This window comes from Mus caroli, chromosome 16, assembly GCF_900094665.2.
Source record: "Mus caroli chromosome 16, CAROLI_EIJ_v1.1, whole genome shotgun sequence".
NCBI lineage: Eukaryota > Metazoa > Chordata > Mammalia > Rodentia > Muridae > Mus > Mus caroli.
The window spans coordinates 45,345,120-45,352,049 of record NC_034585.1 but is presented as its reverse complement, the minus strand read 5'-3'; positions in this window follow the sequence as shown (position 1 = coordinate 45,352,049).

Here is a 6,930-nt window from a genome sequence, read left to right as displayed (position 1 = left end):
GAAGAGAAGAGAAGAGAAGAGAAGAGAAGAGAAGAGAAGAGAAGAGAAGAGAAGAGAAGAGAAGAGAAGAGAAGAGAAGAGAAGAGCTAACAGAATAGAACAGAATGTGAGATGGAAGGTATTGTATACAAGACTCCATAATGTTCTTAGCCTTCCAAATTCCACATTTTTCCCAAACCATGCAGTTTTCTTTTAAGGGTTATTTTTATTTATGTGTGAACATGTGCTAGTGGGTGCCCACAGCGGTCAGAAGATGTTGAGTCACCCCTGGAGCTGATGCTGCAGGCAGTTGTGAGCAATCCAAAAAGTAGGTCCTGGAGACTGAACTCTAGTTCTCTGCAGGAGCAGCAAGCACTCTGAACCACAGAGCCAGCATTCCAGAGCCCAGACCATCCAGTTCCAGGGCAAGTACAAAGGTTGAGAGCAGGAAAGGAGGTGCCTGTTGAAAGTCTGCATACTCAGGACTTCCTCATTTGCATCTTTATAGAGCCTAGTTTCGTCTCTCTCTTCTTGAGGGGATGCCTGCCTCTTTAAAACCCTGATTGTCTTTCCCATTCCTACAGTTACCTCTATGCTCTAACAGTTAGAACTAAATAGGGAAGTTGCTTCCCAAAGCTCCTCAACCCCATTGTCTATGGACCCGCCATTACCTCTGCTGTGCTAACCCCATTGTCTATGGACCCGCCATTACCTCTGCTGTGCTAACCCCATTGTCTATGGACCCGCCATTACCACTGCCGTGCTAAAGTGTGTGGATGCCACCATGCTTAGAGTAACATTACCTTCCTTGTTTATTATTTAGTTTGTAATGTTTGTGTGTGCAAAGGCATACATGTGTAGCTTGCATGTAGAGGCTTGAAGGTGACATCCAGTGTCATGCTTTTTATGTATTGAGCCAGGATCTCTGACTGAATCTGGATTGTGACGACTCTAGCTGGTCAGCTAGTTCCAGGGATCCCTCATTTCTGTCTACGGGGTGCTGGGATTACACATGACCTCCTCTTGCTGCTAAGCTTTCTGTGTGGGTTCTGAGGACCCAACCATCTTCACATTTGCACTGCAAGCACTTTACCGAGCTATCTCCCCAGGCCCCATTCATTTTTGCTAATACCTAATCTACACAGATAAAACTCTTCTTAAATACCACTAGTTATGAATATTAATCTTTTCCAAGTCCCTCTGGTAGTCATCATCCTGCCCCATAGACTGGTATGCTGTGACCTGCCAATAGTCCACCAAGGCACTGAACTCACTGGACTTGTCTGTATTCATTAAATTTTATCCATTTAGTTCAAAACTTTCTTCAAGAAAGCTAGATAACCAGGACATAACAGCCACCTGTAATGTTAACACTTAAGAGGCCAAGCCAAGAAATGAGTTTGAAGCTAGCTTAGGCTACAAATTCAGACTACATAAAAACAAAACAGGAGGGAGGGAGGGAGGGAGGGAGGGAGGGAGGGAGGGAGATTGGTTGATCATATACTAGCCTATCTTCTGTCTCTCATTTTTTCTTCGTACATCAACCCAATGCGACTCCCTCACATTCCTGCTTGTGTGGCTGTATCTAACTAGATCATGTAATGGCGATGGCTTTATGTCATTGTAATATTGCTTATTCTTTCTGGGTTTATCATTTCTTTTTCTCATTCTCCTTTATAAAACAAATATTCAGTGTCTCCACTGAAAATGTCATTATTCATGGTATCATAATTCTCATCTAAAGTAATCAGAGGACTGTTGTTCTAGTGGAATCTCCAATAGCAGAAGAAGGCACCGGTCTTACATAAAGGGTACTGAGACACAAAACGGACCTGGAGACATCAGTTAAAAGTTAAAAGTCCTAAATGTCTTCTGCAGGTATTCTCTGTTTGGGATTTTTCATAATTTCAAGAGCCATCCACGTAATATGTACTAAATCTGATCTTCTGGCTCCAAAGGATAAGTTTTTGATGGTCTTGAAAAGTCTGTTAAATACTGAAAACAAAGAAAAATGACTACAATAGTTCATTTATTCCTTATTTCAAGGTCAGGAATGAACAAAATTTTAAGGATCACTCACACACATGCACAAACATACATTTTCTCTTTCTCCTCTCTCTCTCTGATTTGCACACATACACACACATTCCCACACTTGTTTCTGAATAACCTCCTATAGGTAAAAGCAGCCCAGTCTAGCATCCCTAGCTCACTAGTGCCCCCTTGTACCTGTCCTTGCTTCAGAAAGACTATCCATCCTGATCCATTGGCCAACCTCAATAGGAACACAAGCTAAAACTGTACACTAACTTTGACCTGTTGAAAAGGGACACAGAGAGAAATACTTTAACCACCTTGGAATCCTAAGAAAGAAACTGAATTGGAACAACTCTTAGGGAAGATGGCAGGACAGTGTTTCTTATCTTTCTTAAAGCTCTGTTCTAGCCACCAAGGGGCAGCAGCCTCACCAAACAAAACCATTGCGTCCTAGGCAGGTCTCACTGTAGCTCTGCCCTCAGACATCTCAACAGACCTTCCACTCAGTTCTTATGTGGAAATGACTTGTGGGAGAAGCACAGCTACTCACACTTGAAGGTTCTTCTCTTTGCTACGGTTACAGAATAAAAACCTGTTCCCAGGAGAAAGTTTTAACCTTGGTTCTTGTCTTCTTGGAGGAAAGAATTCAGCCAAAGACAAACAATTAAAACAGAGTTGAGCACAGTGAAGCACTGAATGCTACAAAGCCCAGAGTCAGCTGACCTAAAGGGGTTTTGCACTGTAAAGCCCTACAGCCTGTATGAATATGTATGAGGTGAGTGGGAAGTAAGGAAACCTCTTCTCCCAAACCTTGGTCGACCCATCTCCCTTTTAGAGTACTTCATAACTATGATCCTCCTGGAAAAGGTCAGAGGTGGTCACAACCACACTACAAATGGTATTCCAAGCAGCTGGGCTCCTTTGAGGATACAGACCTTTGTTTGTTTGCATGTGTGGCCATTTGGAAAGCCCCTGGTGGCCTTTACCTTCTACATAATGTGAAGAACCCACGTGCAGCTGAGATGACTAACTACAATGGGCTATTTTAACTGTCAGGAGACAAAGCTATCAAGATACACCTACGGGTTCCTTGATCCCTTGCATCGAATGCTTTGATTGCAAAGTTTTAAAGTGTCTCTTCAAATTTTAGATATCAAGTAGGGCATTGAGGTACAAATCCATTATCCCAGGACTCAGGAGGCCACGGTAGGAGGCCTATGAAAGTTTGAGGTCAGCCTGATCTACATAGCAAGATTCAGGTTAACCAGAGATCCATAGTGAGACCTATCTCAAAATTAAAAGAAAAAAAAAAGTCATAGGTTGAATGTTAAATCATAACTAAACCCCCAACACTCAGACTGTAGCTGTATTTGATGAGGGAGCTTCTAAGGAAGTAATTATTTTATAATGAGATTGTTAGAATGGGCTATGATTCACTCTCACTAGTTTCCTTTAAGAAAAGATGGTTCAGACACTGAGAGACATCAGGGATGTAGACACTGGTGCACAGAGAATCCATGACATGAAGAGACAGCAGGAGAATGGCCAATAAGACCTCAGAGAAGACAAAGTCTTCCAACCCCATGATCTCAGACTTGAATCTCCTTGAACTGAAAAGAATATATTTCTGGGTTTTTAAGCCACACAATCTGTGCCATTTCACTAGGGCAGTCCTTGAAAATCAATACCACTACCCAACAGGCATCAGTAGGAGTCAATAGGAAGTAATTTCTGCCCTTTCTCACCCTGACCCTCATTGAAATAGTGTCTTTCTTCATAGCCCAGGCTAGCTTCTGGGGTCTTCCTACCTCAGCCTCACAAGTGCAGGAATTGCAGGCATGGGTCACCAAGCCAGGCTTCTGCTGTCCCTTTAACTTCCTGTCTCTTCCTGCCTGTTGAGAATTCTCAGTCTGCTTCTCTCCCCTACCTCACCCTGTTGCTGTTGAAGGCTCAACCACCGGTTGAAGAAGGAAATGGCCATCATAAAATGACAGCGTAGCCCACAGCCCACATTTCAAATCTATTCCTTCCGTATCAAGTTTATCTTGTGAGATTACCAGCACCCTGGGAGCAAATTGCCTCCCCACAGAACTAATTCTAATCCCCAAGGGGATACCTACAGAGAAAATTCGGCCCCATTCACTTATATCCGGAATCTCCAGCAATGTTTTCTTTGCTTTTGGCTTAGTGAAGTGTGGATGACTTAGCAAATGACAGACTTCGATTTGATAGCGAGCCAAATGGACAGCAATCCTTGATAGTTCTGTGCTCTGTGAACTTTACAGCACATTGCTGGTGCTCAATAAATGTCACATTTGTCAACTATCAATTATTCAGTGTGTAATGAGAAAAATGCCTTAGCAGGCATTTCCTTCAAAACTTAACTGGGAAGCTGTGGAATTCCAGCATTGTATCACAGAACAGATGGTCGCTTTGACTTAAACTTTAAGACTGTATACATTAGTATTAATGGCATGCCTTCAAATTACTCTAATTTGTTTATAATGGCAATTGGCGGAAGTCACAATGTTATTAAACATCAGTAACAGGGAAGTCACCCTGTGCCCTGATTTTTTTTTATGCTGTTTTTGTTTTAAGACAGTGGCATGGGTTAGCAAGGTGGCTTAATGAGTGCTTGCAACATGAGCCTGGGTTTATCCCCAGAGCCCAGAGTAGAAGAGAACCAACTTCTGAATTTGTACTCTGTTACACAAAAGTCCACACAACCCCACATACAAATCCTATTCTATAACAATAATTGAAAACGTTAGAAGACTGTCCTCATATTTGCTGGATAGTTTTGACTAGCTTCAAATCCATGATTCTCTGGTCTCAGCCTTCTAAGAGCTGGAGTTGTACAGGTAACCAACCAAGCTCAGCTAACAAGAATTTTGTTGTTGTTATTGTTTTAAAGTGCATGCGTGAGTGTATGTGTGTGTGTGTAAAACAACAACAAAAAAAATTTTAGCTCCACCAATGGAATAATTACAAGTATTGTTATGAATACCCCAGTGTATGCCCTGCTAATGTGTAGGGTGCACCTGGCTTTTGATCCAATATGTTTATCGTGGGCTTTGCTTCCCTGTAATCCTCTCCCAGGCTTTTATCTGTTTTCACAGAAAACTCAATGCACCACTGTTCCCTCAAATACCCATGAAAGGGTTTTCTTCCCCATGGGAACAGTATTATTGTCCTTTTGTAATTCTAGTATTTGAAACAAATATATGTGGATTATATTGGTTATATATCTAGAATATATCTAGAATAGACAGATTTTGAAAACTACCTAAAGCATAGGAAATGCCCATAAAGTAGCTGTTGGAGGAGTAAGTTACAACAGATCGTAAAGTTCCCCACTTTTTCTATTTTTATACTCTTTGGGGGCATACAAATTAGCACACAAAATCAGGTGGCGGCAGTGCATGCCTTTAATCTCAGTACTGGAGACACAGAGGTAGCTGGATCTCTGTGAATTTGAGGCCAGCCTGGTCTTCAGAATGAGTTCCAGAATAACCAGGCCTATAGAAATCCTGTCCTGAAAAAAAAAATTAAATTAAAATTTTTTAAAAAGTTAACACACAAATGGGGGGAGAGGAAGAGAAAGATCCTGGACAACATAGACCCAAGGACGACTCCTCCCTCTTCCTCAAATCAAGTAGGATTGGTACCGTATTTCAACCATGATAAGTAGCTTGTCCCGCCTCAAAGGGAAGTTCATTTCACAGTCCTGAAAGTAATGTCCAGATGCTATTAAATCTTAGGCCTCTTGGGCTGTAGCAAAGTTTTAAATCTGCATCAAGAATACCAAAACGAATCTAAGGGCAAAATTACATCTCGCCAAGATTGTAGCTGATTTTTTCAAACTAATCCCATTCCCACTTCTGACCTATGGTGAGTGTGCCCCACTATGGTAAGAACAGCAATCAAATTCTGATGAACAAAGTGCTGAGAAGGTGCTGTTCTTTAATGGAAGGAGAGGGATGAAGAGGAACAGTGTCGTCTGCCATTTGTCACAAGTCATATTGTGAGTAAAATGAAGAAAAAAAAAAACTACCTTCCATGGCTAACGGATATTCCATATGATAATTCAATAGTCATTTCTGTATTACACAGGTGGGCCTCAATCTGACTGTGCACCTCTGTGAAGAGCTGCTCTGCAGGTAAGAAGGCTAGACAGAAGCCCTTATTCATTTGTTGCTATGTCATTCTCTGCCTAAATATCAGGCAGTAACTCCCACGGTGATGCCCTCCATGGTAGGATACTTAGAATACAAATTGTGGTAAACCTATACTTGCTATCAAATCGGTTTTCAAATGCCCCCTTGAAAGGTGCTGTGAGGAAGTGCTGGTCTCCTATAGCTTCTCTGAATACCTTGATTAACTTCACAGAAACGAGTACCATCAGCAGTTCCATTCCCAGAGCGCACCTACAATTCAAAGTTCAGTACAACATTCAGCAATGTTTCCATCTTCTCCTGGAACACAGGCTGGCCCTCCCCATCTCCGGATGCTGTGACAGTTGAATCAGCCCAGGCTGTACTATGCCCTTCAACACTCAATACCAAAGCCTTATAAAGGAGTACTGTGCTCTCCAGTGCTTTGCAGAGTCTTCTGACATTGGTGGCTTTGCAGTATACAAAGTCTGGCGACACTGATACCTTTGCAATTTATGAAGTCCAAAGTCATTGATCGCTTTGCAGTTTTAAGAAGCCGCATGGCACTAGTTGCTTTGCAGCTTATGAGGTCTGAGGCATTGGTGGCATGACGCAGCACAAACACCATGTTCATCTTTCTTCCCTGTAGAAGAAACTTTTCTCTCTGTTTTTCTTCTTTAAGAAAGATCATTGTGATGATATTGGATGTGATCCACCCTCTTCTATACAAACACCAAGTTCATCTTTCTTCCCTGTAGAA